This window comes from Coenobita brevimanus, chromosome 52 (genome assembly GCF_032717465.1).
Source record: "Coenobita brevimanus isolate Jiangsu-jjx chromosome 52, ASM3271746v2, whole genome shotgun sequence".
Classification (NCBI taxonomy): Eukaryota; Metazoa; Arthropoda; class Malacostraca; order Decapoda; family Coenobitidae; genus Coenobita; species Coenobita brevimanus.
The window spans coordinates 30594005-30604177 of record NC_137005.1 but is presented as its reverse complement, the minus strand read 5'-3'; positions in this window follow the sequence as shown (position 1 = coordinate 30604177).

Below are 10173 nucleotides of genomic sequence, written 5' to 3'. Positions count from 1 at the left end.
AGTTAGCAGAGGAGTGAAAGATAAAAATGGTAGATTACTAGTGGAGAAGGGAGAAAAAGTGAGCAGATGGAGAGAACACATTAAGGAATTGTTGAACAAAGAGGATGGTAGTAATGCCAGTATAAGTGGCTGGAGAATGGCTGGGAGAAGGAGGGAGGTGAGAAGACAGGAATAAATCAGTAGGATAGAAGTTGTGGAAGCAATGAAGAAAGTTAAATTGGGGAAAGCCCCAGGAATTGATGGAGTGTGTGGTGAAATGCTGAAGCATGGAGGAGAGATAGTAGTAGAATGGATGTGGAAGATGTGCAGATTGGCCTGGGAGGAAGGTAGAGTCCTGGAGGATTGGAAGTCAGGTATAATTATTCCCTTGTACAAAGGAAAAGGGAAAAAAGAAGTGTGTGGTAATCATAGGGGCATTTGTCTTCTTAGTATAATAGGAAAAGTGTATGGTAGGATACTTATTGACAGAGTTAGAGAAAGAACAGAGAAATTAGTTGGTGAAGAACAGGGAGGCTTTAGGAAGGGAAGAGGTTGTGTAGATCAGATATTCATTCTTAGATCTTTAGTGGAAAAGTTTCTAGAGATGGGAAAGAAGTTGTATGCGGCTTTCATGGATTTGGAGAAAGCATATGACAGGGTGGATAGACAAGGATTGTGGAAAGTGTTAACCCGCCCCGTCCCGACCACTTTCTCACCAATGGTACCCCCCAATCCCGACCATTTTTGGACCCAAATTTTTTTTGCTAAAACTTTCGCTTTTGGTCAGAAACAATGGTCAGTCACAAAGAAATTGTTCCCCGGGGTCCATAATTGCCTTAAACAGGTATGCCTTGGTCACACCTGGCACCGTGTTCTCTGTAGGTGGTCTGAGCCTCTAACGTTTTCCATGGTATTATAAGTCTGGGAAACTAATGAAAGTAAGTAGATATGTATTTATTACAAACATAAAAACATGTGATAAAAGAGTAAATTGGATTTTATACAAAAATAGAGCTGAAATAAGCATTGTACCATCGTGCGAAACGAGCAAAATCGGGCAGACTGGTCACGATGAATCGCTAACATTCGAAAATCATGAACATATAATTTTTTTTACTTACATAATACTTCTACAATAACATTATACCATTTTACATTTTACTGAACTGTTTTTACGTATTCACAGGCCTTTCGATAACATTTAGCATAATGTTAGCGCTTATTTACGTAGTGAGTGAACTCGCTGTGACTGTTGTTTCAACTCGTATTGTGTTTTTTCTACTTACATAATACTTTCCTAATAACATTATACACTTTTCAACTTTATAGAACTGTTTTGAGATAATTTCAGGCCTTACGTAAATATTTAGCGTAATAATAGCGCATAATAACACACACGGTGAAGTCGCAATGACTACTATTTCAACTTACAACCTATTTTTGTACATATATAATAATTCTCCACTAACACTGCACATGTTTACACTTGATATAATTGATATCACATAATTTCAGACCTTACGATTCAACAGAGCGTCATATTAGCACGTACTTACACAGTGAGTGTTATCGCGATATCATTTGTTTCATCTTACACTAGTATTCAACTTATAAATTACCTTACTACTAACATTACAACAAATTCCACTTTATATAATTCCTATCACATACTTACTGACCAGAATGTTCTACTGAGCGTAATATTTTCGCAGATTTACACAGTGGGTGTACTCGTGACATCAATTATTACAACTTGCACTATTTTTCAACTTATACGTTTTATTCAGGCTAACATTACATCCGTTTCCACTTTATATTCTTGCTATCACATATTTACTGACCAGAGTGTTATACTGAGCGTCATATTTTTGCAGATTTATACAGTGGGTGTAGTTTTCATATCACTTCGTTCAACTTACACTATTTCTCAACTTATACATTGCTTTCCTGCAAACATTACACCCGTTTCAAGTTTATATAAGACTTGGCACATACTGACTGGCCTTACCATTATATTGAGCGTCATATCGCCATCCCACACAGTTTCAGTAGTGTAGGAAGTTATGGTACTCTCTGAAACATGGCTGAAGGCACAACGCAACATTGGTGGTGGTGGGGGAGGTGGAGAGCGGCGCCTTTCATCACTCGCACTTCTCTTCCCTCTCCCTTTTCCTTTACCCTTTCCCTTCCCTTTCCTTCCTTTCCCCACATCGTGGGGCTGTGTGGAGGAAGTTTGGGAATATTGTATGGCAAAAGACGTGCTGGGGAGTGGCTCCACCTCCTCTCCCCCAGCCCAACGTGCACCACGTGCTCGTGCTGCCTCCCTCACACCACTTCCCTTTCACCCCGCACTCCCACCACACCACTTTCGCCTTCCCCAGACAAAACACTAGGCCATACTTTATTTGCCTTCTCGCCCCACCTTCTGATCCTCGGGGTGAGATTTTTTCCTTCCTCAACCACAAGGCAACATCACGTCCTAAGCCGCCGTCATCGTCATTGTCCTCATCCTCGTCCTCATCAGAATCTCTCTCTGGGGGATGGAGAGAGGTCCATGCAGGTGTTTTGGGTGCAGGCTGGCCTTCCCTTGCCTTACGATACGTGACATACCGCTTTTTCCGGGGCGAAGGGACCTCCTCATCACTGCTTGTTATTTCCTCCTCAGGCTGCACATAATCTCGATCCACCACATCATCATCAAGTGGAGAATCACTATCTCCAGTGAAGGCATCCAGGGCGGATTGTATTTCATCGTCTGAGAGACCTTTACGCGCCATGTCTGACCAAGGTCACTGCTAACAGGTGAGTGACCGAGACAAGGGCGAGCGCAGGTCACGCGGGGTCTGGGACGCTGCCCGCCTGGGGGCAGGTAGGGGAGGCTTGGGTACGTGGGCGAATCGAAAATCTCGCTCGAATTTTGAAAATTGTGGAAATTATGAACCTTGCAGTTGCAGGACGTTGAAGTACGTCAACGGGATTAGCAGTGACATAACGTGAGGACGTGGAAGTACGTCGACGGGACGCCGCGGGTTAAGAATATATGGAGTAGATGGGTAGTTGTTGAATGCTGTGAAGAGTATGTACGATGGTGCGAAGGCTGCAGTGCGTGTGGATGGTGAACTAAGTGAATTTTTCTCTTTGAAAGTTGGGTTGAAACAAGGATGTGTCATGTCTCCATGGTTTTTCAATCTGTACATGGATGGGGTAAAAAAAGAGGTACAAGGTAGGGTAGTGGATGTTGGATAGGGCCCTGGTGCGAGAGGATAGTGTTTGGAAACTCCCTGTACTGTTGTTTGCAGATGATACTGTGTTGTTGAGTGAAGACGAAGGGGAGCTGCAAGGCTTGGTGGATGAGTTTGGGAGAGTATGTAAGAAACGGAATCTAAAGGTGAATGTAGGGAAGAGTAAAGTGATGGTCTTTGAGAGAGGTGAAGTCAGTGAATGTACAGCGAGGTTGGATGGTGAGGAATTGGAAAATGTGAGTACGTTTAAGTACTTGGGTAGTGGGATGAGTAAGGATGGAGGTTTGGAGGGTGAAGTGCTTGAAAGGGTACAGCAAGGAAGAAAGGTTGCTGGTTCTTTGAAGGCAGTGATAAGAAACAGGGAAGTGAACATGGATGTGAAAAAGTTACTATATGACAGTATTGTGATACCAACTCTAACGTATGGAAGTGAAGCTTGGACGTTGTTGGAAGGACACAAGTCAAGAGTGAGAGCAGTGGAAATGAGTTATTTAAGAAGAGCCTGTGGAGTCACATGGAGAGACAGACTGACGAATGAGGATATAAAGGAGCGTTGTGGTGTGGATGTGGATGTGATAGGAAGCGTTATGAGGAACACACTGAGGTGGTTTGGCCATGTGGAGAGGATGGAGGGTGAAAGACTGACGAAGAGAGTGCATGTGAGTGAGGTGGAGGGGGGAAGAGGGAGGTGGAGGCCGAGGATGAGATGGAGGGATGGGGTGGAGAGGTATATGAGAGAGGGGGGTGTGAGTTGGGAGCAGGGCAGTGAAATGGCGGGGGACAGGGCGACTTGGAGGCGATTTGTTTGTGGCCACCCCAAACGGGATTGAGGCGTCTGGCAATAGATAGATAGATAGAACTACTACAATGGATGGGGTTAAAGGGCTATTGATGAAGAGAAAGAAGAGAGTCTGTGATAGGACAGAGCCCCAAGGAACACCATTATTGATACCCCAAATAGAAGAATTGTGGCATTCCATAACAGTGGGTATAGAACGACCGGAGAGGAAACTAGATATGAAGGCCCAGATAGAATGATAGAAACCACGAAGAAGCAGTTTGGAAATTAAAGATTTATGTAAGACTAGGTAGAAAGTCTTTGGAGATGCCAGGTGCAGTTGCAAAGCTTTCGCCAAAGTCCCAAAAGGAGAATGGCCAGGCGTCTGATAGGAAGGTGACAAGATCACTAATGAAGCGTCCCTGACGGAACCCATAGTGACGATGGGAAAGAAAGTTACGGTAGGAAACGTGCTTTAAAATTTCTTATGTTAAGAATAGAGTCATAAACTTTAGAAATACAGCATGTTAAAGCAATTTGGCGAAAGTTTGAGAGCTGGCAGTGGTCACCTTTCTTTGGGACAGACTGAATAAGATCAAATTTCCAGCCAGATGGAAAAATACAAGTTGACAAAGGTGAAAGACTTTACAATGGAAGGGTGTAAGGACAGAAGCATAGTTCTTGAGGACAACATGAGGGCCCCATCAGGCACATATGGCTTCTTAGAATTAAGGCCTGTGATGGCAGAACACACGTCACTTGAGGAAATTTTTTGGTTATCAATGGGAAAGTCGGGGGGGGGGGGAGTGATGGAGGAACAGCACCAGTGGAATTGGAGTAGAAACGTATGGTTAGTGCACACACACACACACACACACACACGAATATATATATATATATATATATATATATATATATATATATATATATATATATATATATATATATAGATAGATAGATAGATAGATAGATAGATAGATATATTCTTTTGAACATAGTCTCTCTCTCTCTCTCTCTCTCTCTCTCTCTCTCTCTCTCTCTCTCTCTCTCTCTCTCTCTCTCCAATAGGCTACCATATGTACACATTCCTTTGTCCTTTTTTATTCTCATTGCCATTCATTTTTTCAGACTAAGATAGTAATCGTATCATCTCGAAATTTTTAAATGTAATTCAATATGGATTGGAATATGCTTTGATACACTCTGTAAGAGAATAAATGATACAGGCTAAAATGAATAGGAAAATATAGATCTATTTTATGCTTGTTTAGACCTTTACCTGATGTTAGTGTTCGTACACAAAATAAATAACAATCGTAAGGGAATATGACCATAAAAATGAGAAGATATAGCACTTTTCGTTTTCAATAGGCTGATGCTTTTCAGTACATTTTGCTGCCTACATTTATAGATGAATCTACTTGCCATAGAAGAGGCTCCTTGAACTTCTCTGTTTTAATGTAGCATTCATTGGCATTTTCCCTGCCAGAGTGATATTAAGCCCTATATGATCATATGACAGAAAAAATATATATATAAGATCCTCAAGATGAAGTGATTTACATTGCCTATTTTTATACATAGTTGCATTTTGGAGTTCAAAAAGCCTGATATTGTTCATGAGTTATAAAACTAATGCTGAGAATGCAATTAGGTACGTCACAAAACTCTATATGCTGGCAATTGTTTTCAGTGAAACCTTGTCCACACAACCATCAGTGGGGTCCTTTTTTTTTTTTTCCGGCCTATCGACCATTGGGGCCAAAGCCCCTTGTCATTAAGGCCATATACTGTATGTATATACTGTATATATATATATATATATATATATATATATATATATATATATATATATATATATATATATATATACACTATACATACATATACAAACATATATATATATATATATATATATATATATATATATATATATATATATATATATATATATACACACACACACTTCCATGCATATATACAGACACACTTTCATGCACACGTACATATATATATAATAACTTTTATTTTATTTTTTTTTTGTATTTTTATTTTTATTTTTTTATTTTTTATATTTTTTGACCTTACATTATTCATAACAAAAATACCTAATCTAAAGACCCTAAAACTAATCACCTAACAGACAAATCGCTAACCTATACTAAATCCTAAGTGACAAATAACTAGACCTACACTAATGGTAAAAAGCCTTGACCAAGAGAACACCATCGACTGCAGATATATAATGCCTTTCTACATTACATACCTGCACTCATCACCTGCTGACTGTCAGTCGAGGCACAACCTAATATAGGGGACATCAATATATGAAAGAGAACCAGACAAGTCAGGAACATTTCCATATACGTCAGCTGTCGGCCCTAATCAGAATAACTTAAACAAGATATAATATATTTACATAATATGTACAAAAAGTGAAGGACCTCGCCCAACCAACAACCATCTACTGCAAGTGCCCAATACCTTTCTATATTGCACAGTGGGGTCCTGTAGTGTGACATTGGGTGTCTGGTTCAGACTGATGTCGTCTGAGGGAATATTTTGGCCACATCTGAGCTCGTTCAGCTCAACAGCCCCAGCCTGTCAGATTTCACAGAAAACAGAATTCTAAATCGTTTTGGAGAATTCATCTATCTATCTATATACCATGGCTGCTTCCCCCAAGGAAAGGGAGGTAGCCGAGACAGGACGACACACTCCCCATTTACTCATCCATTCAAACACATTCGTTCGCATCTTAGCCCCAAAGGGAAGAACGGACAGATCCTCACCGCACCACACCGCACAAGGGTCAACTGCGCAGTGCAATCAGTGACATTCGCAGTAGGACCCGAGAGCAGAGCTGGTTTACCCCTACCACATCATAACAGACTCATCCCCTTACCCGCACCTGACCTGACTAGCTGATCAGACCAAATGCGGGAGAAAATCCCCTCAGGGCTGCGTCATCACTTATTCATTCACAATTTCTCTCCATTTATTTCTGTCACGCACAGCCACTCTTCCTTGCTCAACAGACATCCCTCTCGCATCCAGCGCTCTCTTCACACTGTCCATCCACCCTATTCGTGGTCTTCCTCTCAGCCTTACACCTCTCACATCAGATCTAGTTATCTTTTTCACCAATCGCTCATTATCCATTCTCTCCATATGCCCAAACCATCGCAACACCCTCTGCTCATCTCTACCAGCCATCTCCCGAACAACTCCAGTTCTCCTTCGCACTTCATCATTTCGCACTCGATCCATACGCTTCACTCCACACATACTCCTCAGACACCTCATCTCCATTACATTCAAACTTTTCCTCTCTGCTACACCCATATTCCATGTTTCAGCCCCATATAATGCAGTCGGTACCACAACACCCTCATACAGCCTTCTCTTTACATCCATTCTAAGCAAACGACATCTAAACGCTTTTTTCATTCCTCCCAGCACCTTTCCTACTTCATTTATTCTAAACTTCACTTCTGCATCTATTCTTCCATCCACAGCAACATGTGACCCTAGATATTTAAAACACTCTACCTCCTCAAGCAACGCGTCATTCAAAACTATATTCATCCCCCTACCATCTACCAACCTCGTACACTTCATCACTGTACCCTAATTTTTTTTTATTTTCAATTTTCTCCTTTCACACACCCTTCCAAACTCCTCTACCAACTGTCTCAATCTCTCCTCTGAATCAGCCACCATTGCAGTACCATCTGCAAACAGCAGCTGCTTCAGATTCCACTCTCCACCATCAACATTCACCAGACTCAGACCTCCACCTAAAACTCTTGCATTCACCTCCCTTACAACACCATCCACGTAAATATTAAACAACCAAGGCGACATAACACATCCCTGTCGTACAGCCCCACTCTCACAGGAAACCAATCACTCACAGCATTTCCCACTCTTACACACGCCCTACTATTTACATAAAAACTTTTCACCCCTTTTAGTAACCTACCATCAAGTCCATACAATCTTAAAACAGTCCATAAAGCCTCCCTATCAATTCTATCATACGCTTTCTCTAAATCCATAAATGCCCAAAACACATCCTTGCCTTTCGCTAAATACTTTTCACACACTTGTCTCACCGCAAACACCTGATCCAAGCATCCCCTCCCTTTCCTAAGGCCACACTGCTCATCACCAATCACTCCCTCTGTACCCTCTCTAACTCTCATAATTAACACTCTACCATACACCTTACCTACAACACTCAACAGACTTATACCCCTAAAGCTAGTACATTCATACTTATCACCCTTGCCTTTAAACAACGGGACCACACAAGCACTTGCCCAGTCAATTGGCTTCATACCTTTCACAAAGCACACATTCAACAATCTTACTAACCAGTCAACAATAGTCACTCCACCACCCTTCAGGCATTCCACAGCACACCCATCCATACTAGCAGCTTTCCCTGTTTTCATCTCCTTTACTGCCTTCTCCACTTCGTCCTTCGTGATCAAAGAATCATTCAACTCTCCCAACACATTTATTCCTTGCACCCTTGCATCCTCCACAATCTCAGCCACCCTTTCCTCCTCTAAATTTAACAATCTTTCAAAATACTCTGCCCATCTCTTCCTTACTGCATCCATCTCAATTAACATTCTTCCATCCTCTGCTTTTACTCGTTCTTCCTTCCCAGACTCTCCCTTTCGCACCCTTTTCACCTCCTTCCAAAACATTTTCTTATTCTGTTGAAAATTCTCAGTCAGCCGCGTACCTCACCTCTCATCTGCTGCCACTTTAGCATCACGCACAGCCCTTCTCGCCCTATTCCTCTTTTCCTTATACCTTTCATATGATTTCTCATCCTTCCTCTGCAGCCACACTTCATATGCACGTCTCTTCTCAGCCACAGCCATACTTACTTCCTCGCACCACCATTCACTTCCTTTTCTTACACCACCACCCACACGTCTCACACCACACATCTCTTCTGCATGCCCCACCACAGCATTCTTAAATAACTGCCATTCCTCCTCCACACTGCCATTTTCCCGATTTTTCACTGCGTTCCACTCATCTTTCAATTTCTCCTGATACTCTATCTTTTTCTCTCTTTTATCCAAAGATAAACCCTCGTAGCTCTCACCCATCTCTTAACTACTCTTAACTTTCCCTCCACCAGGTAGTGGTCAGACATACCCCCACCCTCCCCTCTCAGAACTCTCACATCCAACAATCTTCCTATTACATTCATAATATCTAATTTTTGGCCATTTCTTCTGCACATTGCATTTCAGTCCTCTGTTTTACATGTGATGACCATTAATGTGGCTAAGCAAGAGGTAATACTCTGATACTGTCACTGTTAACCTTCCCCTGGTCGCGAAAACTGTATTATTCTATTTCAGCTATCCCAGTACGACGTAATTCAGCTAAGAGTGCGTCATAAGAGGCTAGGAGTGTTAAATGGTGTGTTTTTCTCCTCCCGATCATGGCGACTCTGACTCTTGTCGTTGTCTTCATGGATGTCAATCCTTTTTTCTCACCGATTTGTTTCGCATATTACAAAGACCTTCATACTATCTTTTGTTACTGAGACATTTGTTTTCCATATTATAAGATTACCTAGATAGATAGACAGATAGATATAGATATAGATAATAGATAAAGAATACAAGACGACATTAAAGTGTGACATGCAATTTAGGTCGCCAAGGAAACGGTGTTGCGAATCTCTGAAGGCAGCAAGAATACAGCACGAAATGTAAAATCCTCCCGAGATTAGGAAATTTACTAACATTTTACCTTAGTGATTTGCTGGCATTATTACACATTCTATTCTCTTTTGTGTCATTGTGTATAACTCACCCCGTACGGCCTACTTTATTACAAAACCCACTCCCAAAACCCGACAATTTTTCGACTTTTTATTTTTTGGCTCAAACCTCCGCTTTTTATGAGAAACAGCGAAAAAAAAAAAAGGGATTTAATCCCCGAGCTAGGTAACTATGGCCATATAGCCCTGCTAGGTTACAGGAGAGCGCTACCACTCCCGGCACGGCAGTCCCGGGTGAGGCTCGAACTCGCAATCCCCCGATCACGACTCCGATGCTCTACTACTGAGCCACTGTGCCCCCAGAAACAGCGAAAATTCATAGAGAAATCGCTCACCTGAGGTTTTAAATGCTG